General features: G+C 40.5%; 1 long non-coding RNA gene across 11 annotated transcripts in view; it reads left to right on the top strand.

The window, feature by feature from the left end:
* The window catches only part of LOC128117003 (uncharacterized), a 170,628-nt gene that overhangs the window by 2,320 nt on the left and 143,101 nt on the right, over positions 1 to 25,207 (top strand). The window lies entirely within an intron of this gene.

The following is a 25,207-nucleotide window of genomic DNA, read 5'->3' as shown; positions in this document are numbered from 1 at the left end:
TGTGTGTGTGTGTGTGTGTGTGTCCACACACCTACCTAGTAGCAATTTGGCTTTTCAGAGCAGGTATCAGAAGGCGAAGGGACTTGGAGGGACTCTAACCTTTTAAAGCTTTTTCCAGGAAATTTAGGATCATTCTCCGTAGAAGAGGTATAATCTTCAAAATGGAGCCCTAAGTGTACGGATGGATAGAATTGAAATCCTTAACACTTTGGCTATACTCTGATTAAAGTGAAAACAAACATAAAAAGTTGATATTATCAGGTCATCCAACGGTTCAGTTTTCTTGTGATTAGGAAGGGAAAAAAAGAAACAACAATTAACCAACGGTTATTTGCTTGAAAAGGAAAGACTTGAGATTTAGCTGATGGCACAGATATCCTTTCCACGAATTGAGTTGACATGTCGTCTTCCAATTGTGTCATGGTGCTTGCATGTTTCTGTTGTGTGTTGAGATGTGTATGATGGTACCTTCATATTTCCTTCTGAGTACAGAACAGCCACCTTCTGCAGACTGCTCCTGACTGAAGTTCCACACCCTGCCCTCTGCCCCGCCCTGTGACTGCTGCTGTCCCGTGGAACACCAAGATAGCTCCTGTGCTGTCTGTCCTTCCAGATGTCCGTTATTTAACAAGTTTAGTTACTCCTAATCAGTCTGTATGGCAAGGATGCCATATCTTAGCACCCACCCAAGCAACCAGAGAATATTCTTACGCTTTTGTACTAAAGTGTCCCCGGTGAGTAGTATCACATTTTTTATTAGCATAATACATTTCCAATAGTGGGCAGCATAGAGCAGGTGGAACCTACACAAGACGTGTTAGGCGTGCTGACAGTTTTACAATGGCTATTCTCTAACTAATTGATGTGAAGTACAATATAGCTCAGAGTTTTCAAGCATTAATGAAAAGCATTCCCTTAAAGATTACAGCGAGAGTGAACATTGTCCAAACCTTTGTATAGTTTACTGTTCTGGTGAGAACTGTGACAAAGACTTTATTCTAGAGAAAAAATGCAAAGTGTTGTTCCTAATAGTGACTGCAGGTCCTAGGCAGAGATTCCTGTCATGTGAATCTTTGTCTCATACCATCCGTTTGATTCATCAAGAATTAGGATAAAAAATTCCCTTTCAATGCTACTTCAAGAAACCATACCCAATTTCAAATCAAGCATGACAGGTATGTGATTTCAAGGGGTGAAATAACGTAAGTGGGGAGATGGCATGTCAACCCAGTGTTGGGTTTCAGGTTTCTCTAAGGTCTACAAAAGTAACGGTTTGGTTGGTGGAACAAGGCTTTTGCAGTTCACTTGTTATTTGGAGATGACGTGAAGAAAGTACTGTCAGTGAGATGTGAGGATGCTTTGGGGGCTTGCTGCTTTTGTTGGAATCTGCTGCAGTTTTACATGTGTGCCGACTTGTCTCATTTGAAAATTTGATCACAACTTCAGATAATAGCTGTGTCCTCTCCCTTGTGATGGTGAGTCTGGTGGAGTAAGTGACAGCCGTGAGGAAAGGAGGGCTTCTTCTACAGACTAGGACAGCGTTGGTGTGGACAGATGCTCGGGAGCCTTCAGTTGACAGGCTTCCGGATGATGTGGCACAAGAGAGTCCAGCAAGCCGTGGGAGATTCTTATTCCTTTCACTAGACATTAGAAGTTAGTCTTTATACAAAAACAGTGTGATTTTATTTCAAAGTAAATGATCATTTTCAATTTGAAAACTTGAAAAGATTTAATTAGAATATTAAATTGTAGGCAGTTACAATACTACAGTCTGGAGGTAGCATTGCCTTGGGCTTTGACAGAGAGCGCTGGCCTCCGATGTTTAGGTTACGTCTCCAATCCTGAATTTTTCCAAGTAGTTATGAGTTTAATGTGATACATGTATGTGTTCTTAATTATTTCTGTTTTGGATCATTGAAAGCACTTACACAGCTTAGCACTTTAATACTTGATTCTGTGTAATAGCATCTGCGTTTGGGAGGTACGGACACTAGGCCATGCAGCTCTTTATTTTGTGAGTGTAGGTGACAGGCTCACTGTGTAAATAGCTGTTGAATGCCTGACTTGGTCAAGAGCTGGAGAGAGAAGGACCTGACCCTCCAGGAGGTCGTGTTCTAAACTGCTAGCTTTAGAGGGCTGTGATGAAATATTTAGCCCACAGGGTTCTTAATTTTGAATACTTCAGTCGAGTCTTTAACATTGAAAATTGGTTTTCAGGCAGGCCTGTAGCTCTCAGCTGTAACCTCAGCCTAGAATACTGGGACAGGGTTGTGGGTTCCATGACAGCCAGCGCTAAATTGTGAGACACTGTCACAGACAAGACAAACCAGAATTCTTCTTAGGGACAATTAAATGTGATTCTGTATGAAATAGCATCATGGCATCATATCAGCATTGGGATCACAGTTGAGGTTAGTATTTATTCACAATGCTGTGATGTTTGTAATAAGAACTTAAATCATATTTGAAAACACAGATCCGTGGCAATCTAATGATTAACTGTATTTAAGGGACTGGCAGGGGAATGTTCAGTGAGTGTTTTACTTGCGCGCGCGCACACACACACACACACACACACACACACACACACACACGCCCTCCCTACTCAGCATTGTTTCAATGAATTTTTATTTTCTGTTTCAATTTTTTGGTACATTGACTCCTCTCTACATTGCACTTTGCTATTAATTTAAAAAATTAAATCCAAAGACATATTAATTTTGTACTTAATGCAGACCTAATTCTTGACTAGCTGTAAAGTTTAAAGTGTAGGCAGTCATGTTGGCAAAACAATAAAACAGGAATTAAGCTGAAATGCAAAATGGTAATAGGTTCCATAAGGCTATCATTTTTTCAGTTACTCCATGAGTCAGGATGGTGTTGACTTGATAATGATTGAATCTATGTAACTCTGTTTCTCTGAGACCTTGATGACCTGCTCATCTGCAGCATCAAAATGGAAACTCAGTGAAGTCTACTGTAAACAAAAAATGTAGATTTCAGAGTATTGTAAGATATTTTTAAGTCAGGCTCCCTTTTATTATCAGTACTGATAACAGTAACTGTTACATCAGTGATTATTGATGTGTTGGTCCTGTTTCTAACAGCTATACTCTTGAGCCCCATTTAAAGACATTTCTTCTTAGGGTGCTGGGGTTGTTAAGAGGTTGAATGATGCCCTCCTTTCTTTGGAGTATTTGGGACTTGACTCTCTTCCCACCCAACTGACTCTGCCCTTAACACTGCCATTCGTTAATCTTGGTTGTTTTTCTGCTCCGTTAAGTTGGGGCCACCAAAACTAGTAGTAACACCATGACTACACCACCAGGTTAGTACCTGTTGCACATAGGCTCCTTCCTTCCCTATCTGCTTTCTGGGTGGATTTCTAAAGACTTGAGATAGCAATGTCTTCCCAGCTAGCTAAGAGATTATTCAACTTGTGATCTGTGTGTAAGTTGGAGGTATCCGTGAGCCTTGTGAAACAAGACATAGTACTTTGCATTTTCCTAGGGAGAAGGGCTCCATGGGTGTGAGCATTTTAGGGGGTGCTACAGTATGCACAGAGTTCAAGCTGCTTAAGACAAGGACACAGGAAGCTTAGATCACTTCAGATGCTCTGTTCTGTTTTAAGTGGTGTTGGCCTCCTGCAGAAAAAGCATTTTGAAGCTTCAGCTAAGGATAACCACTTAGTTTACAAGATTGGAATAATTCCAACTAGCGAGGTGTGTCTGTAGAGAACTACATGTACTAGATTATTGAAGGTTCATTTTAAAGGCAGCTAGCCATTATTTTGGTTTTCCCTTGGAAAATATATAGGATGGCACTAATTAAAAGTTCATTTCACACATCATTCTTTGACTAACTGGAAATACCTAAAGAAACAATGAATGTTGTAACATGAGTAGTGTACATTGTGTTCGTGGATAGTGTCGGGGTGACATTCAACAAAATGCTTCCAGTGCTATGGCCAGGTCACATTGCTTTTTATTGTTTGTGCTGCTGCTGTTTGCTGTGGTGTCTGAGGATTATGCTCGGCTCTTAGCCCAGATCTGCTTTTGTAGAGTTTATTCACAGAGGGGTTTTTTGTTTTGTTTTGTTTTTTTGAGACAGGGTTTCTCTGTGTAGCCCTGGCTGTCCTGGATCTCACTCTGTAGACCAGGCTGGCCTCGAACTCAGAGATCCGCCTGGCTCTGCCTCCTGAGTGCTGGGTCAAAGGCGTGCACCACCACTGCTCACAGAGTATTTTTATCCCTCATCAAATTTTTGTACTTTGTCTGTGGCCCAATGTATAGTTGAAGTCATTTTTGGCAAGGTCTCTTGCTTTATAGCTCAGGCTGGCCTTGAACTCTCTCTCTCCCAGCTTCTCAGTTGCTGGATTACAGAGGTGCACCAGCAGAGCTGGCCATCATTGGCACTGTAGCTGTAGTGATAGTAATTTGAAAAGGTTTTTTTTTTTCCACACTGTCTGTCGGTCAGTCGGGGTGTGTGTGTGTGTGTGTGTGTGTGTGTGTGTGTGTGTTGTACAAATTTACAAGGCTTTCTGATGTATGTATGTCCTTTGGTATTTTGTCTTCTGTGGTGCTAGAGTGTGAACTCAGCTTCCTATCTGGTAGCAAAGCACTCTGCCAATAGTCTGTACCCCTAGCAGTGTTGTTGTTGTTGTTGGTTTGGGGGGTTTTTTTGGTTTGGTTTTTGAGACTACCTTTCTCTGTAGCCCCAGCTGATAGGAACCTTTTGTTCTTCCTGCCTTGTCTACCCAGGTTCTAGGCTTACAGGTGTGCACTGCCATGCCTTTTAAAAAATGCTCAAGTTCAAATGTGAGTAAATTTGATGTGCCCTTTGGGAGTATTTAGATCCTTCTATGAATAATTCTTGATGCTTAAAATCAACGACTCCATGCATTTATGGTAGAGGAATAGTTAGCATCTACAGTAGCTTATATAGAACATTAAGATTCTCTCCTTTGGTGCCAGGCAGTGGTGGTGCACACCTTTAATCCCAGCACTCAGGAGGCAGAGGTAGGCGGATCTCTGTGTTTGAGGACAGCCTGGTCTACAGAGTGAGTTCCAAGACAGCCAGGGCTACACAGAGAAACCCTATCTCAAAAAACCAGGACAAAAAAAAAAAAAAAGCCTTCCTCTTTGGTGCACTCCTGCTAAGAATGAAAGGGCATATTGGAAAGTAAATGTGCACTTTCTTCCAATTCTGATACTTAGGCTTACACATTTGACTTAACTTACACTTTGAGCTCATTCATAGAATGTAAACATTCTACTGTATGCCTCATGGTTTCCAAACCAATGATTTTTCTACTAAATGTTCCTTCTGTCTCGATAATAAGACCAGTTCCTAGAATCAGATTAGCTGCTAAGTAAATATGCACAAATGATATATTTATCTAAAGCATTTATAATTTAAAGAAAAGGACATTAAGGTTTAAGCAGAATCATTGATCCATGAAAGTGACAGAAAATAAAATAAAAATGGAATTATGGGAGAGTAGACTAAAAGATCTTTAAGGAATTATTGAATAATTTAAAAATTATTAGCTATAGAGTGCGAGACTTCTTCAATAATACTTTATCTTAGAGTCTGCCTAGACATTGTATGTTAAGGCTTTCTTTTTTAGTGTGCCAGGAAATACCATTGAGTGCAGACTACAACCTGCATAACATTTTCATACTATTACTGCCTCGTCTGAATAGGTTAGCGTTTTTAGCCTCACTATAGTACTGTGTACAGTTATAACTGCTGAAAGACCTTAAGGTCTTAGCTTTAGTCCAGTGCAAGTCACCAAAAAAAAAAAGTCAGTGTTTTTTTTTTTTTTTGCTTGCTTCTTTGTGGTAATTAGGGGCCTCAGCCCTTGCCAGTGTGAGCATGTCTCTTTCCTTGGCTGGCTGCATTGAAGTCTGTAGGATCATAGTGCAGTGACCATCCGTCCACTCAGGATTCGGCAGATCCAGAGAAAAAACCTTATTAATCTTTTGTTGCCTTGCTTATGTTTTTCCTAACCTTGCCGCTATAGTGTATACCCTCACATGATGAGAAGGTTATTTTCCCCAATCCATGGTGCGTCCCAGCGACCCTCCCCACAAGAGGACACAGAGGCCAAGTGTGTATGGGCCCAGCAAATGAGATAGATAGCTTTGTAAGTTATACTGCTGTTTTCTTAAAAGACAGGAGCTGGCATTCTCACAGGAGATCAAAGTGCCAGCCTAGCATAAGCTCACATAAGCACAGGACAAGAATTCAGAAATGTCAAATGCTAAGTGTAAGGTGGGTCCTTTTGTGTTTTCCTATAAACAGTACCTTGAGAAGCCAGTGCCATATTCTGAGTGTAAAAAGGTTTTGCTTGCAGCTGTCCAAGCATGACACGTACTATTCAGGAAAGGCACTGGTATGGTAAGGGAATGTTTATTGTTTTGTGGTAATAGATAGCAGGTCCAGCAATTACAGGATTATTATTTTAACTTGAGATTCTGCAGCCAGTAATATAAGCAACATTTAGGTATAGGCCCTTTATTTTTAATAAACTCAATTTTACTTAGACTTATTGACACTTAATACAGCACAGAATGTTCAGGAAGGCAAGGGTAGTACTGTGGTCTGAATGTCTGTGTGTCCGTCCATCCCCCCAAATTCATAGGCAGATAACCTAGAAGTGATGGTATTAGGAGGCATGTGGGGATGTCTTTGGGAAATTGGGTTACATGAGTAGAGCTCTTGCGAATGAGTGCCCTTCCCTCATGAGTTACACAGCAAAAAGACTGCCAGAAGCCTGGGAAATTGGTTCTCTCTGGACATCAGTCTACCGCTGTTCTGATCTTGAACTGCCAAGCCCTGAGAACTGGGAAAACAGTTCCTGTTGTTTATAAGCCACATAGTCTATGGTAGTTTGTCATAGCAGCTCCAGTAGTCTAAGATAGGTGGCAGGAAGTAGCCCTCAGTGTTTGCTCAGTGCCCTGTACGTGTTCTAGTGCTGATCATTTGCTGGTCTCCACCGACGAAAGGGATCTGCAATCTTGCTTTCTCTTGTGCAGTGGCAGATCTCAAGAATGGATTAATTTCCAAGAAGAAAGTAACTAAGTTCCTTGTAGAAACGTTTTCAGAGTCAGAGATCTGCCCCAAAAGTTCTGTAGCCTTTGGACTCCATTCAGAAGTCCAGTCAGCCTCAAAGTGTGCAAGTGAAGGTTGGACTACACTTAGGAAGAACTGTCAAGCATGGAGGAGGCAAGACTTGCCTGTAGTCAGGCAGGTGGAAATTTTAGCTGATTCTTGGTGGACGTGCCTGAAATAGGTCTGGAAACTTACTTGGTCATGTATAAAACATGGGGTGGGCTCTTCCATACCAGAAGGTCCAGAAGTAGGTCTGCCAGCCCTCTGTTTAGTCTTCAGCATGCAGGGTTTCTCTGTGTAGCTTTGGAGCCTGGAGCCTGTCCTGGAACTCACTCTGTAGACCAGGAAGGCCTCGAACTCACAGAGATCTGCCTGGCTCTGCCTCCCGAGTGCTGGGATTAAAGGCATGTGCCACCACCGCCCAGCACGGACAAATTTCTTAAAGATAAGATGACATCTTAAAGCACAGATCCAAGGCAGGAAGCCTTTGTGCCTGAGGAGTAGTCCTGAAAACTTGGAAAGCCTCCCTTATGTGGGACTCAAGATATATTTTCCAGTAATGAACCTTAAAAAAAAAAGTCCATTCTAGTTGCTGAAGTTCTTGTTAGTGTGTGCACATGTATGCAGTGAACTACTGTTCATTTAAAAATACCCTCCTTCCACCAACTATGAGAAAAAGAACACAAGAATACATGTTATTTAATAATGATTAATTTTAGTTTCAGTAGAATCCCAACTGGATGTTATAATTTATGGTTTTTTAGACAGACACATGACAAAGACTTTGAGTAATCTCTTACAAACTATATTCCCTGGTTATTCGGAATAGCTAAATGTTGTTCCAACCTATAATAAAAACTGTCCCAATACCCTTGAGTCCGTTCATGAATGTTATGGAAGTACACATGGCTACCAAAATCTCTGTGAACTGTACTGGGTATTTACTGAGTGCAGCAGAGAGAGGTGATGGTGTGTGCTCCCTGTCCTCCTTTGTTTAGCTTGCAGCCTAATGTGGAAGATGCATAATGTCTGGATGAGTTCGCAGAGGAAGCCAGTTGGTCACTAAAGATAAGAGCAACGACCCTTAGTGGAACAAAAAATTGCCACAGCCTTAGTAAGAATTACAGGATTATGTAATACCCATAACAGAGGAGATGTAAAGGACTATTAGACATTTTAGCTCCTCCAAAAGTGAGCATTTTTAGTTATTTGTGATCAGGAACTAACCAGCAGCCTGAGGAGACTCATGTAGTTAGTGATTTTGAGGAGGAGACAAGGATAATCATAAGTGAACACAGCAATTTCTACTGCCAAGAAAGAATCTAGAGAAAGCAAGAAGGTCCCCTCTAAGGCTGTGGTTCCTAGCCTTCCTAATGCTGCCACCCTTTAATACAGTTCCTCATGTCATGGTGACTCCAACCATAAAATTATTTTGCTGCTACTTCTTAACTAATTTTGCTACTGTAATGAATCGTAATGTAAATATCTGATAGGGCATCTGATGTGTGACCCCTGTGAAGGGGATGTTCCACCTCCACCCCCAAAGGGGTCGCAACCCACGTATTGAGAAACACTGCTCTAATGTGTTACACATATTTGTTTGTTTTATCATAGCAGTTATCTTAAATAAGATCTAGTGCATAAATAATATGGAATAGTATTCAACTCTAAAGAACCAATCACCATATTTGCAGGGAAATGGATCGACTTAGAATGTGTGTTAAGCAAGGACACTGAGTCACAGAAAGAAAAACCAGATGTTCTGCCTCCTACATGGATCCTAATGTATACATGTAGACAGATGGACAGGTGAGTATATGTAGTAAGGAAAACAGGGACGGGTAGTATTATTTGATAAGGACAGAGTACAGGTAAATGACACATGAGTCATGAAAAAATAGAGAGCTGGTTGTTTTTTTCACTAGTTTTACCCTGTCATAAATTAGGGGTGGGGTTGTTTTTTTCCTTGTGATGGATAAGTACATAGAAATGTAATTGATAGCGTAAAATCCAAAGCGAAGCTCCAGGGCTCCAGAATGACTGTTCTAACTGTACAAAAGTTCATTGAGATGCATAGACTTTGGGTCTGGACAAGTGCTTATTTGAGTGGCTGTGTTAATCTAGCTGAATGATGTCTTTCATTTGCAAGTTCTTTACAATAAAGTGATTTTTTTAAAAGTGAAATAATCTAAAAGTCTTTAAGAAAACAAAACCAAAAGTGTGTATGAATGACCGTGTATTTGTAAGAAGAAGGATCTATGGTGATTTTTTTTCTCCCATATTAAATAAGTTTGCCAAAGACATTTTCAGAATAAGTTTATTATATTAAATACCAACAAGACCACAAAGTTACTAAGTCAGACAACTAACCAGAATTACAGGCCTTTAAATCACGATATTTTCATAGGATATAAGAACACCCGAATTCAGGTATTTGATAAGACTTCTTGATTTGAAATACCGTAGAAAGGGCCATCTAAAAGACCATGAGCCTATCTGCTCTTTTGCAGCTACAGAGAAAAGGAATATTCTACCCTTTGATCTTGCTTTTTTATCCCCCATTATCAGTTTGAGTGTGTAAAGATGGAGTTCCATTAGCTTGCATCCAGAGAAAAGATGAGGTGTCATCCTGATTTCAGAGAGGGCAGAAAGGCGGTGTTAACAGAGGGGTGGAAGGGCTGGCAGTGACTGCCTTCGTGTGTAAACTCAGTAAGCAAACCGTCTCAGACTGAGATGTTCAGCTCTAGTCAGAGAAGGCAGAGTTTAATGAAATAATTACGTTTTGAGTCATCTGTGTTTAAGTTTTAGGACAATTTTTGATCTTCATAAAGCCTAATTTACAGTCACATATAGTTGTGACTTTGGATTGCTCTCCAGCCCTTAACCCCGCCCTTCAAGTTGTTCTTAAGACTTTACAAGTTCAGTCTTTCATTTGTTTTCTAAAAATGTGAAAGTGTTAGAACTTGTTTGGACATATATGAGAGTATGCTTCCTATCAAATTAGTGTTTTTCATCTGTTTATAAGTGTTAAAGGAAGATTGGGTAGTTACATAACATGAAAAATACCAAGTTAAGTAAAGATCCACTTATTTTCTACAGAACATCTCAGGGCTTTTAACGGTCTCTTACTGTGCCTTTTAAATATGCCTGTCCTTATCGGACTGGCTTTCCTGGGGAAAGTTGGCCTGACTTTTACTAAAAATTAAACACTTACGTCAAAAATAAAAAAAACCCCAGAGGCCTTTACTGGAATGGCCTCTGCTCATCCCTTATAATCACTGCATATAGCCAATATAATGCTAAACATATTCATACCTTCTTAAATAGGTTAATGTAAACCTAATAACCCTTGAAGTCCAATTCTCAGATCTAATAAGCTTCTGTTTGCTGAAATTAATTATGAAATAGCATGTGTTTTATAGTTAAGGAGTAGGACTTTTATTTTTAATTACATGTGTGTAGGTGTTTTTGCCTGCATGTGTCTCTGCACCCTTCTGTGCCTGGTGCCCAAGGAAGCCAGAAGAGGGTGTCACATGCCCTGGGAACTGGAGTTAGAGATGGTTGTGAGCCATTGTGTGGTACTGAGAATTTGAGCCCAAGTCCTCCAGAAGAGCAGCCGGTGCGCTTAGCCACCCTCTTTCCAGCCTTCCAGGAGCAGGCTAGTTTTCAATGAACAACAGTTTCATAGTTAGGATGATGGTCATCTATTCTTACCTGTGGAGCTGTAAACTGACACAGAATAGATCTGTTCGTCAACCACTGTCACATTTCAGAGTCACAGATGCAGAAATAAGCAATGCCTTCACCCTTAACATTTAGTCCTGTTGGAATTTTTTCATATATATATATTTTTCTTTCTTAAACTGTCTCTCATGACCTGGGTCCTGCGTAGTCTCCCAGAATTCAGGGACTACCCTTCTACACGTATCCCCACCTCTTCAGACTGTGGAGCCTCCCTGTACTTCCTACAGAGAATCCTGCTTGTCACAGTAAAGAGCACCAAGTCCGCCTCCTGTGTAGGGACTCTGAAGAGACCACGTGCCGTGTATACAGAGGGCCGAGAAAACTCTGCCGTCTTTCTTCCTAAGCTAAAAGGGAAACACTGGTATTCGAGGAGACTTAGGGGCTCTTAAGATGATCACAGTTTTATGTATTTCAGTTGGGCAATCTGCTCAATACTGAAGATCTTAAACTATAAAAAAAATGCTAGAAGAAAACAGGGAAAGGGAAATAGATGAGTGAATTCTTGAATTATAGAAAAAAAAACTATGAGCAGGAATGAATACTATCACTAAATCATTCCAAAGACAGACACATGAATTAGCTGAATTCTACTTTTTGGATGATGCTTAATGGAAAGTATGAAATTGTTATTAAGATCACCTTTTTTTTTTTTTTTTTTTTTTTGTAAAATTTTATGAGAATTCCCATTGTAAAAGAGAAGTTTAGACAAAGTCTAACTGGTAGATTTAAAGTGTTCATAATAGTAATAATCCTAATAGTAATTACAAAATGTCCCTTTTTGAAGGCATTTTAAGACAGTAGATATTCACGGTTAGTTTAAGTGAATAAGTGAATCAGCCTTGTAAAGAACCAGATCTTTTCTTACTCAATGAAAGTGCTTACACATTGGTAGGGTACCCACTATGCATGAACCCATTTTGGTAAGGATAAAAAGAAAACTAGAAGCCAGACAACTCTGTGGATCCAGGTCTGTTAGTCTCAGCATTTCCCTGTTGCTGTCCAAAGGATAACCACACGAGTGCAGTCCCCAGATCCAGGTCCTCTCTGTGGTCTGCTCTGCCACATTTGACATACAGGAGTGCGTGAAAAGGAATGGCATTGTTACAGATCATTTCAGACACATAGTTTTGACTCTTTAAGCATGTGTTTGCCTTTTAAAATTCTTACTTATGCACAGCTGGTGAAAATAGGTGTCTTGACATAGGCTGAGAGTAGGAGTGGACTCGTCATACAGAACATCCAGAAGCCACTAGCATAACGGGAAACTGGAAGTGAGGTTTCTTTTCTGGAGTGGAGAGAAAGGATAGGTGTTAAAAGATACTGAGAAGCACAGTTCGGGAGACTTGACTGAACACCAAGATTTATAACATCGGTCAATTCTAATACTTCCAGACACCCTCCCCCACTCCTGTCCCACAATTTTTTTTTTTTTAATCCTTTAAGTTGCTTTGAAACTAAAATGGAGAGAAGTTAATACAGTTGTCTTGACAACGGCAGGTTAGGCCTGGAAAGTGAGTTGGCTCTGTGCCAGTGTCTTATGTTCCCTTGTCTCACGTTACAGCAGAAACATATTAGTTTATGGTGCATAAATTGTATGGATACACTTCTGAAAGTTCAATATAAATATTTCAAGGTCTCCTCTGGCCGCTCCCATCAGAGCCTTCCCCCGGCGGTACCCACTGGTTATTTGAGGTATGTTCCCTCTTAGCCACTTTTTCTGCATTTCCTTGTGTAATTTGTGTGTGTGTACACATGCCCTCATCATGTGAGCACATGTATGTGTATGCTATGCAAATAATTTTTGACTAGTGTTTTTTTAATATACCTGGTTTTGTATAGCAGAAGTTGATTTTTTATGAGTGTGTATGTACCTTACACTCTGTAAATGGAACAGGACTGCTACTTAGGGTCCTCTCTATAACTTCATTTACCCCTTCAGTGCTCACTGCAGTCTACCTTCACAAAGTTTCTATACTTGTAAAAATGAAAAGTATACAAAGATAACTAATATCAAGCAAGTTATTAAAAACGTATAGGGAGTCATTCTGTTACATGACATTAGCTGAAGAGCTGGATAACATGGGAAAGCAATTTTAAATGGATTATACAAACCTCTTCGATGTCATTTGTTATAAATTGCCTGTTTGTGTTAGAGGTATTTGGGTTCTACTCCTGTTGACCCTAACTGGACTTGAAGACACTGATGGAGATCTCAAGTACCTTGAAATTAAGGCTAGTGTGACATTTAAATGTTCATCTGTTGTCTGTTTTCCCCGGGAATTTGAAGCCAGGTAGTTCAGACTCGTGGGCATGCAGAGATAAACCATGTGTCGGTCACCCGTGATTTTCTAAATATAAGAAAAAATGTATTTGTTTTAGAATTAGCTCAGGTACAAGCAGTAGAGAGAAAAATGTCAAGAATTCAAGGTATTTATTGATCTGTTAGTTGGCTCTAAGCACCTCTAGATTCAGTAATAGAATCTAGGTGTCTAAGGAGCAATCTCAGATCATGGTAACTTTTCCATTAAAAAAAAAAAAAAAGATTCTGACTGCCATGTGCACAGAGTAATAACCACCTCATGCCAGACAGTTATGTACAGTAGTTATTTCAGTCTCTCAGATTATTCAACTAGTTCAAAAAGTGAAAATAATTTTTACATGAAATGAAATTAATGTTCCCTGAGGACCCTGCACTATAAAATAATTCCTTTTCCAGAATAGTTATTTGTTACTGTTAAAGGAAAATGCCCTAAAATATTTAGATATTCCTCATTTGTTCTGGCATACAATGAGCAAATGTATATATATATATATATATATAAAATTTATCAAACCCTAGAACTTAAGTGCTTTCTTTTATAATTATTGCAATTGATAATTTTTGCAATTGTTAATGTCTAAATTGTCTAAAAATAAAATAAGAATTCTGGATCCTGTTAACTCTAATACTGGTTTACTTCGAAATGTTGAATGGGCAGTTTTATATTCATAGCCTTATTTCTCCAAAGCTGGAGCAAGATTTTTTTCATCCATATGATAAACTGTTTGAAAACCCTAGTTATTGGGTACTGTATTATTTGAGTGGTACCTATTCAGAGTCCACCCTGGAAGGAAATAGTTTATATTGAAAGATACAAGATTTTAAAAATATCCTTTTGCTATAAATGACGTGACTGAAATAGCACCTTTTCAGAGCTAAACCTAGGTCTTCATGGTTCTCGGGGAGAAAATAAAACCTCATGTAGATGTTTGTTGTTCCTGTTTTGAGTCCACGGTGGCGAACAGTGACCTCATTATTTGGATCTGAGCCTGCCACCACATTAAATGTTGGGGCTGAGGAGACAGCTCCGTGGTAAAGCATGTGGGGCAGGGTGTGGCAGTGTACCGGGGATCCCAGTATTCCGGAGGTGGAGATGGGGGTCCCTAGAGCAGGCTGGCACCTAGACTAGCCATGTGAGTGCCTCTAGGTTCACTGAGAGACCCTGCCTTGGTAAATAAAGTGGAAAGTGATCAAGGAAGCCTCTTGCCATCAACCATTGGTCTCCATATGCATGCACCTACTCCACACATGCACCCACTGCACACATGCACCCACTGCACACACACATGCATAAGCACCACACGTGCACCCACTCACTCCACACATACACATGTTTGAACCTATGGAGGTCTGAAAGAGAATGGCCCCTTTAAGCTCATATGTTGACTACTTGGTCCCAGTTGATGGAATTATTTGGGAAAGATTAGAAAATATGGCCTTATTGGAGGAAGTGTCTCCCTGGAGGCAGGCTTTGAGGTTCCAAAAGACTTGTGCCCTCTTTACCTCCTGCTTTATGATTGAGATGTGAGCTCTCGGCTGCCACTTCCCACCATGCTGCCTGCCTGCTGCCGTGTTCCCTGCCATGATGGTCATGGACTCCTACCCCCCAGGAACCGAGTCCCAAATAAACCCTCCTCTGTCTTGGTTAGGTGTTTTATCACATAATAACAGAGAAGTAACTAATACAGACCTTTACTAGAAATGAAGGCAGCCCCTCAAAATAGTGTAGATCTCCAGGTTTTGCACTCAAACTAAAGAGAAAAATAAGAATTGTGGAATAACTTGAATATAAAGTATGTACAATCTGCTTGTAATCATTTCTACATACTTTGCTGATTTATGACAAAGACAAACCCCAGCTATAATTGTATAGTTTCAAGCATGTAATAGTAGACATTTCTAAGTGAAACAAGTTTTTCATGGAGTAAGAAGAAAGTCAGGATGTTGTTTTAAATGAAATGAAAACAGTAAACAGGGAGACTTTTATAAATTATTGAAGAAATTGAAACTGGCAAGAGTGAAGTTTGTCAGAAGGAGATAAAGAGAAGGGGAAGGAAGGAAAGAAAGAATCCACATGTTGGCGGCTCCGTGGCTCCGTGGTAAAGAGCTGGCCTGGCACATGTGTGAGGTTATAGGCATCTCCAGCACTGACTTGGTGGGGGGAGTGTGAGCGGGGGGTGTGGAGAGGTCAAGATAGGAAAAAAATTAGATAGGTCATAGCCAGTTGTCATGTTCTTTCGGTGGCTGGTTGAAAATTTTTTTTTAATTTTTACTGTTCCAGTCACTGTAAATGCCAGTGAAGAAGTAGGAGCAGTTGGAAGCAATTTATATGGAGAATGTAGTTTGTAGGGTATTCGGAAAGGAACAGATTTTTGATGTTTGCTTGGGACAAGGTGGCACTGTAATACAGAATGGCCTGGAGCTCCCTGTGGAGTCCAGATTGACCTCAGTCTCTTGACACTCACTTTTTGGTTCAGCTTCCCAGTTGCTGGGTGACAAGTGTGAGTCAGTCTCCCCAGCTGGAAATAAACCTTTAAAGTATTAAGTAGTCAGAATCAAAAGTTACTCTAGGGACTGGATGTGACGACACCCTCTTCTGGCCTCTGCAGGCACCAGCCACGAATGTGGAGAACATACATTCATGCAGGCTCATGTATGCACATAAAATAGAAATAAATAAGTTTTTAATTGCATAAGCCCCCCCCCCCCCCACTCAGGGCCAATAACTGAACAGTCCAGCACCTCAAGATGTGACCCCTGTAAATGTCCTTTCAGTTTTACCATGTCCTTGCCACAGCCTCTCAGGACATCTATCTAAAATGCTCTTTCTTTGGTTGGTTGGTTGGTTGGTTGGTTGGCTGGCTTTGGTTTTTCAAGACAGGATTTCTCTGTGTAGCTCTGTAGATCTGCCTGCCTCTGCCTCCCAAGTGCTGGGATTAAAGGCATGCACCACCACCCTAAAATGTGTACTATTTATGTCATCCATCCCCCATTGGAATGGAAGTTCCTTGATGTTTGTTTGTTGTTTTTCTTTTTTCTTTTTAAGTGCCTCTTTTATAGCTAGGTCATCAGTGCTGAAACTGTTTGATAAAGGAATTCTGGTATAACCATCTGTGTTGAAATGTGGCCTGTTTTGCTAGGTTTGGTAGTTCATGCCTCTAATTCCAGCACTTAGAGGCTGAGCCAGGAAGATTGGAGCAAGTTCATGGATCACATAGTGAGTTTGAGGCTAACCTGGGCTAGCTCAAAAACACAAAATATGTGTAGCCCTTTAATGTAGTGCTTAGGATCACTTAATAAGGATCAAATAAATTTGATAGGACCTCAGAGGTCATGCTGCCCATTGCATGTCTGTGGGTATTTTGAGAAGGTTTTTACTACTTTAGTCCTACCTTGGCCTTGAGGATGACAATTTATGTTTTTGTTAATTAAACGATTTTTCAGTGTAACAATACAGATCTGGTCCAGTCTCCCACTGAATGCAATAGTTCTTTCTAGGGTGTATTTCTGTAGCTCATCTAAGAATAAAGGCTCATCTAGGACTGGAGAGCACACTCCTGGTATATGCCTCTGTGTGTGTTATCCAGTATTTCCTAAATGGCTACTATGTTCGAGACTAAGAATTCTAATGGTTAAATGGGGCATTTCCTGCTTCACAGGATTTACAGTCTGGTGAAATTTTACTTGTAGCAAATGAAGTCTCAACTCTCCCATGTCCTGTTTTCTCAAAGCTCTTTGGAAAGAAAGGCAGAGTAATTAGAACAAATAAAGAACAAAGAGAGTTAAGCCTCCACTTTAAAAAAAAAAAAAATCAAGACTTTAGTTTGTAAGTTTTAAATTTCAATCTTGATTCCATTCAGCAAGCACTTGCTGAGTGTCTGTAGCCCCCGGCTGGATTCTGAGGATGAAAGCTGAATAAGAAACAGAGGAAACATGAAAGTGTGTCAATACGGTTATGTGTGGTAAGTGCTGTGTAGTTCCATGACTCCCCATGGACACGAAAAGGAGGATACACAGAAGCATACACAGTCCTCTCATAGGTTACATGCCTCTCACTAAATGCTATGCAAACAGTTGTACCACGTCGCAAAGGGTGTAGACTAGAAACCAAAACCATTTCAGTACGGATGCATTCTTTCAAGTAGTTTTAATTCACAAGTTGTTATTTTGGATGAGGAACTGGAAGATTCAGAGGGTCAACTGTTAATGGTGATGGTGATTTAAATTAAATGCCACTGTTGTTTAATTGGTCAAGCTTTTAAATAAACCAGACACCTGTCCTTGGACCTCTGGAACCTGTCGTCTCTTTCACTCTTCACAGCTGTGGGAAGGCAGTCTTCGGGCACGTCCTCCTCACTGGCTTCCAGCCACTCCGCAGTCTCCTGCAGTCTAGGTTCCGGTGCTTTTACTACCTCAACAGCTCTTACTCCTTGGTTTCCTACTTACTTCATCCAAAGAACAATTTTCTTTTATTCTCTTCAAACATATGTGATGGTTACATTGCTCTCCTCTCTTCCTTCTGTTCTTCATTGCTAACATAACGTCACACTCACTTTCAACTGACCTTATGGGTTATCTAATTATCCTGTAATGCTGGTCTTCCTCCACAGTTGGCATGGTGGTTCAAACTGGCATCTGTCAATGAATCCAAATCTGAAGTGCTATACTAACTTTAAATTCCTGATTCTTTTTCAGTATGTGTGCAAGTGGACTCACCGGCAATATGCCTGGGTTTAGAGAAAGAGTGAGCCAACTCCATCTCCAAAGCCAGCTTAGTATATTTGGGAATTTGGGTGTAATTTCTCTTACTACTTCCTGATGGAAGGGAGCGCTATATCTTATAGGGACACAAAGACAATTTTAGAATTATGGAGTAGTCCGTGAAGATGTATCATTTGAGCCAGTTGCCTTGATTGTGAATGTTGGATCATCTGGGCCATGGTTGTCATCAGAGACCTTCCAGGAGGTCTTGGCTGGTCAAACCTGATGTATCTTAATCTGGAACAAATCCATAGCCTCTGGCTTTCTGTAGAAACAAAAGCATGGCCTCCTTTCCAAAGCAACGTATCTTTACATCCAATTTTGAAGTCAAGGTACCTTTAAAATATACATATTGACTTAACAGCTTTTACAATCAAATGTCTTTCTGCAGTTAAAAAAGAATATCAAAGAGAACATAATCCAGATTCTCTGTGTGATATCCATTTTTATGTGGCTTATTTTTTATATTAATTTTACTGTCTCTTTAAAGACTTTATTTTTAAAAACTATTTGTTTATATAACTGTATATATTTCTTTTTCTCTCCCTTTTAAGCCTATGTACATTTTTACACATATTCTAAAGCATTTAAAGTCTTATTTCATTTAAATCTGTCTTATTGTGAATCTATTGCCTTAAACTGTAGCATTTGTAAGACTGAAATGGCCGCTGTGACTGTTGGCTCCGCCCACCTCAGCTTCCCAACATGGCGGTGGTGCGTTCACCGCCAGCTCTGGGAGACATCAACTCTCAGAAACAGTGGGTCTGTGCTTCTATCAAAGCAGCGTGTAGCCCAGAAACTGCTTTTTATGTTGCATGGCTTACAGAACCGTCTGTGTAACTCAGCGGGAATAGGTCAAACCCACAGGTCGAGAACCCGCCATAGAGTAGCTCAAGCCCGCATGTTGAAGTGTCTAGCTGCCCGTATGAGACATGAAGCAGGAGCCTGGTTTTGGCTCCGTTTAGAATTGATTATTAAATATTCTTAGGTAAAGGTGGAAACTTGAGTCGTTGGGCGCCATTTGTAGCTAAAGAGTTTTCTCTCCAGGCCCCGCCAAGCCCCGGCAGTCTAACAGCCCACTTATAAAATAAACACACAGACGCTTATATTATTTAAACTGTTTGGCCTAATGGCTCAGGCTTCTTGTTAACTGTTCTTATATCTTAAATTAACCCATTTCTATTAATCTATACTTTGCCACGTGGCTCGTAACTTACCAGTACCTTACATCTTCCTTGTCCTGGCAGCAGCTGGCAGTGTTTCCCTCTGCCTTCCTGTTCTCTCAATTCTCCTCTCTGTTAGTCCCGCCTATACTTCCTGCCTGGCTACTGGCCAGTCAGTGTTTTATTTGTCAATCAATCATCCACAGCACTGCTGCCTCTCTCCATGGACATCAGTCCCTTTCATTCATTTACTCAAGGCAATCACTTGAGAATTATCTTAGATCCTTCCTTTCCTCCCACAGCTCCACCTGAATGGACAGTAAGTCCCAACTCTTCCTTCAGTCAGCTTCCTACTTTGCTCCCTCGCTGCCTTAATTTAGGGCACTTCTCAGTAGGATCACCTCTGAGGGGGACGTGGAGAGTGGTGGTAGAATTGATGTCTCCCCGCCCCTGTTTATTCTCGTTTGAAAGTTTATACTTTTATCGGGGTAGCCCTTGATTTGAATGGGCTCTTTTGAAGAGCCCCCTCTATTGAAAGACCAAGACAAGGCATTGGTTCTAGAAGCCAAGGTTGGAGGGAAATTGGTGTCAGCAACGGTTACTGCTCAGAAGAATGAGGCATTTAAAAAGTCCAGAGTTCAAAAATGGCTCGAATCTCATCGGAAAGTTTCCTAAGAAAGGTCAGTACAGTAACAAACACCAAAAACACTTAGCTGAAGAGTGTAGGCCTGCCTTTAATGTCTTAGTAAGTGTCCACTGGGTACAAATGGCATAGACTTCACCAGAACAGCCATTGTTCCTGACTGTTGGCTGGGAATGAAATTTAGCAGTAGATTTTTGTTCTGCAAAGCTCTTGATATAATTTCTTACCCTTCCCCATTGCCAAATTTCTGGGAAGGGGACACTTATGGTAACACCCTAGCCTCTTACGGCTATTGGAATTTGTCACCTTTTACTTTCCTTTACCTAGTCTACCATTTAGCAGAATCAGCCAAAATGATAACCAATCACACTGATCTCAAAAGCTGCTTTTTTTTTTTTTAATTGCTGTTTTGGTGTGCAATTGTTGGCTCGCCTTGAGAGGTCCACTGCTGAAATCATCTTCATAAAAGCATGTGACTGTGGTTACTAGATGCAGAGTGAGTGCATCTTTGGAGTGGGGAGGACATTTCCAGTTTGTAACTTTTCCCAACACAGTATCAGTGGGTCACTTTCACTCAAAAAAAGGTCAGCTTTCTTTTATGCCCAGGAGGTTATCTTCATCATGCAGCCTCTTTATGAGCTGTTGTATGTGAAACTTTTCCTCCTGTTCATGAGACCTCTTTTTTGAGTAGCTGGATTGTTTTCATCACCTGCACATGGTGACTCATTACTGCTCAGGTTTCCATTTCTAAGCCGTGGCTAGAAAGCTTAGTTCCAAATTTGCCGCCTGCCTTAAAGCAGGTCCATGAAGCCCAACATCTAAACTCTCGTCTCACTCTTTGTCCCTTTCTTCCCTGCTCATTTCTAGTTGATTTCTTGATTTTCATGCATCGTCGCCAGGCATCTTAAATTCCCTTTGAAATACAGAGTGAATAAGGAAGCCCATGACAAACTTTCAGAATCTAGCTGATAACCCTGGGTGACTCCGAAGGAGCGCTTGTTCAGGTTGACTGGTCCATGTTCCCTGTCTGGTTTGTTTCTTAGATCTGGGATAACTTTTGGATGAGTTATAGGCCAAATGAGATGAATTATTGACAGTGTGAAGGTTGACCCTGCCTCTGACCAGTCAGCCAACTTTAAATACAGCTAACATCACTTTTCTGAGCTGGGGAGGGAAGTGATCTATCTGGCTCAGTGAAAAGAAAGACTAAGAATTTGTAGCCAGACATACCTGTCTCTGCGTCTGTATCGCCGGAGGAAGATGATTCACTTTCTCGGTGTCTGCCCTGTAGCTTTAGGCCACTGATATTACAGTCAGTGAGATAATATGTGTCATGTGCTTGGCCTTCCATTCCATGTCGGGGACCTTTTCTCTCGTGATTAGTAACTTGACAACAAACAAATCGTGACCACTAAGTATTTTGCCTCTGGTAAAGACTGTAGATTTTCCTTTTTGAAGTGAAATGACAAGGGGCTTCTGCCCTGCAGCGTAGCCAGCTGGGCAGTTTGACTCTCCCGCAGCAGAGCTCCTAAAATCGGAATAAGCTGCAGTAAGCCAACATGCTTTTCAGTGTATAGTGGAGCTCTCAAGACAACTCTCCCACACACACCTTCACCACCTTTCCCCAAAAGAGAAAGCAAAGAAACTGGAAGTAAAGTTAGTGAAACATGATTGTTTTGAGATAATCTGCTGAGATCAGGAACCTCAAGTTCCAGACACTACAGATTTCAGAGGTTCAGGAAATCACCAGCCAAGGCCTATGAACATGGGCAGGGCTAATTCTGAGACACCTCAAGAGGCTCCAGCCTCAGCAAGTGAATCAACCTGCCATAGAGTATGTACGTAAAGATACCCAGTTATTCTCGTCATAGCTAAAGAGGAAAAGCAAAGACTGTGATGTGTTCCAGGGTTTAAATATATTCCCCATGGCAAGGACATGAAATTAAATGATGCCTAGCAGAAGTAATCAAAGATCTTTTCTGTAGAAAAGCACTCTTTAAGCCCCTTGGGAAATTTTCAAATTCAGCCAAATATGAATGCACAAGAAAAAATTAGATGTTAGGCCAGCAAAATGGCCCAGTGGGTAAGGGCGCTTGCTGCCATACCTGTTGACCTCAGTTCAATCCCTGATGTCCACATGGTGGAAGGAGAGAACCAGCTCCTACAAGTTTTCCTTTGACCTCCAGCTCATAGGAGCACAAACATGTACATGCACACATATAAATAAATGTACAATAAAACATGCACAAGTACTAAGAAAAAGCAGAGTTATACCTAAGGACTTCAGGCCTCAGATATTCATATACTATGGTGTACAGAATATAAAATAACTAAGTTTGAAATGTTTCAACAGGTAAAAGATGGAATTGAAAAGATGAACTAAAACTAAAACATACCACATTATAAAGTATAAAAAGAACCAGGCCTAGTATCTAAAAAGACAAATATCACAATTTAAGAAGTAAAATAATAGGTGAACAGCAAACGAGGCATAATTGAAGAGAATTCATGAATTGAAAATGAAACGCAAGCTTTAAACAAAAAAAATGTTTTTTTTGAAGAGAGAACAGAGAAAATGTCTTTAAAAATTATTTAAGAAGACAGGTTGGTACATACCTGTAATCTAATACTTAGAGGATCACAAGGTCAAGGCTAGCCTCTCTGTGTATGATTTTTCCATCTTATAAATCTCTTAGAATTGAGGAAAACTTCTCAGATTTAAGAGACTCGGTGAATCAGGATAGGACCAAGAACAACAAATTCACATTTAGACACATTGTAATAAAAATGAGCTATCTCAAAAACAAATAGAACACATTGGTAGGAACCCCCCCCCAAAAAAAAAAAAAAGATGGTCACTAAATTTAAAAAAGAAAAAAAGGCTCACTGTATAGTCCTGGCTGTCCTGGGACTCATTATGTAAACTAAGCTGACCTCCAACTCAGAAATTCCTCTGCCTCTGCCGCTGAGTGCTGGGATGTCAATTAGACCAGCAGACTTCACAATGGCAAAAGAATCCAGAGGCAGTCAAGTAATACTTGAGAAATGCTAAGAGAAAATAACTTTAAACTGAGAATCTACATTTCAAAAATGGCAGTGATGTAAAGATGCTTTCAGATAAGAACCCTATAGTCATTGTGTTCTGTGCAGAGTGTACCAAGCAAAATAATAATAATAGCTATTTTTCTGTAGGTTTCCTTAATGTCTGATCCAGAGAATTTAAAATCTTAGTAATTACCCTGTCTTTTTTAGTAGATGAAGGGCTACCACTAAGGGTCCTTGTTTTAAAGGTGCAATGAAATTTAATAGTACCACAGAAAATTTGAAATGAAGAGAAAACCTTGTTCTTTAGGATATATGTTTTTTATCACATTTTTTCTAGAATATGCTTTGGGGGGACTGTAATCCCCCCTTTTAAACATGTCTGTATGAGTGTTAGACAGCTACATTTTTGCCACACTAAGAAAAAAATATATCTGAGCAATAATGGCAATCAGAAATGACATATTGCCATATCTCAGATAAACTATTTCAAATTTGTTCTGATAGAATTATAAAGTAGTTATACACAACATTTCATGGTAAATGTGGCAGATGTTTCATTTGAGATAAATTATTTTAGTATTTTTAAAAACATTTATCTCGTCTTTTTATAGCTAGATAATTCTTTGTAATAGCTGAAACTATGTGGTCTACTCAGAAATTAAATTAGGCACTCTCAGATATCCTGCTGGATACCCTTGCTCAAATGATTGGAACATGTGAAAAGAAGAAAAACTCTGTGGCCCCCAGCTCCCATTATTGGAATTCTATTCCTGTCTCAGTTGGACAGGAAAAAACACGGGGATGATTCTGTGTCATTTATATAGAACAGCTTTTTCAACTGGAGTGTGATGCATGGAGATGTTTTGTAATGACAAGGGACATACACAGTGCCTCTGACATGTCAACACTGTCAATAAAGACTAGGTTTTGCTTTGCAAATGTCCTTGTATTGTGGACAAGAAACTAGGGAAAGTAACAATGAAGAGCTTGACAGTAGGGAGAAAAGCCATGGATATCGTAGCCATGTTCAGCACGTACAGTGTTCTTTCAAATTCCAGATCCCGACTTGGGCTATCAGTTGGGATCCTCAACAGATGTCAACAAAGTACATCTAATTTAGGCCTTTTGAACTTAAGGTCTGTGATACTGTACTGTTTTTGCATGAAGAGTATCGACCCAAAGTAAACAACAAAGTACATCCGATTAAGCCTTCTGCATTTAAGTTCCGTGGTCCTCTATTGTTCTTGTGTGAAGAATACTGGCACTCAGTAAACAGAATTTAACATGGTCTTGCTTCATGAAACGGTCTTCCTGTGAAAAACAGCCTGGTTTCTGACTAAGCAGAAAGTATCCACATAGCCCTGAAACAACGCTCGCACAGAGGCACAAAGATGTGGCAGGAGTCCTCGGTCTTGTGCTTTATCTGTTTCTTCTTAAAATGACAGCTTCACCATTTGCTAATTAGCCAGAGTTTCTGTGACAGGGTTTGAGAGGACTATTGTCAGAGCCTGCTCCCCCGCAGACCAGAACTACCTGTGTGAGAAAAGACCTCAACTAGTCAAATTTAGATTGCGCCCTAACAGAACACCCCTAAGAATCAGTTAAGGTTTTGAAACAAAACAAAAAAGGGCACCTGGTTACAGTGCAGTCACATGACCTAGAAATGACAAAGCTTGGTGACAAGAGGAGGAAAACTGAGGTGCTGTCACCCAATCCGGAGCTGGTGGTATTTCTGCTGTTTGGAATGGGGGCTAGAGGAATGTTGAGCAATAGCAGTTTCTTCCAGCAAGCCAATGAAAGCCAGGTGCGGCTGTCTCCAGGTCCCTACCTATGTAAAAACTTATTTTAGGAACCTCCTCTGGAAATTTTTACAAGCCATCACTGTCTTTGAAATCTTTCTTTTTAATCTCTCTCTCAACCACTTTTTTAAGGAGAAAATATTAATTACCAAACTGATAGTAATTGCAACCAACATTATGTCAATCCCAGCTAGGTCATTTATCCCCCTCATTTACATTTTCCATCAAACTATAATATCACTATACAGGGGCCTAGCACTCTGCATGGTGATGTTCCCCAATTCTTAACATGGGAAACATCTTAACACCCCTCCTAAAGGATTTCCCAGGTATCTCACCAAATCTACTGACTTCTCAGTTTGTCCACAGTGTCAGAAGCAAAGCCAAGCCCCTCCTGCACTTTACAAACTCTTGCCTGCTTTTTGGAGCTCCAGCAAGCGGCAGTCACCTGCTGTAAATGCTTGTGCAGAGAGACCCAGACACACCTACAGCAGAGAAGGCCGTGGTGACCCCTCCATCTGTGAGATTGTGCCACGTGCTGGAGCACCAAAACGCTGTCTTGCCTTCCTCACAGTGGCTAGGCTTTAGACTACTAGCTGCTGGTTCCTAAGGCCGT

The sequence above is a fragment of the Peromyscus californicus genome, unplaced genomic scaffold (assembly GCF_007827085.1).
Source record: "Peromyscus californicus insignis strain IS unplaced genomic scaffold, ASM782708v3 Scaffold_20__1_contigs__length_68692818, whole genome shotgun sequence".
NCBI lineage: Eukaryota > Metazoa > Chordata > Mammalia > Rodentia > Cricetidae > Peromyscus > Peromyscus californicus.
Note: the sequence above shows the minus strand (reverse complement) of the source record. Positions and strands in the feature narration are given on the sequence as shown.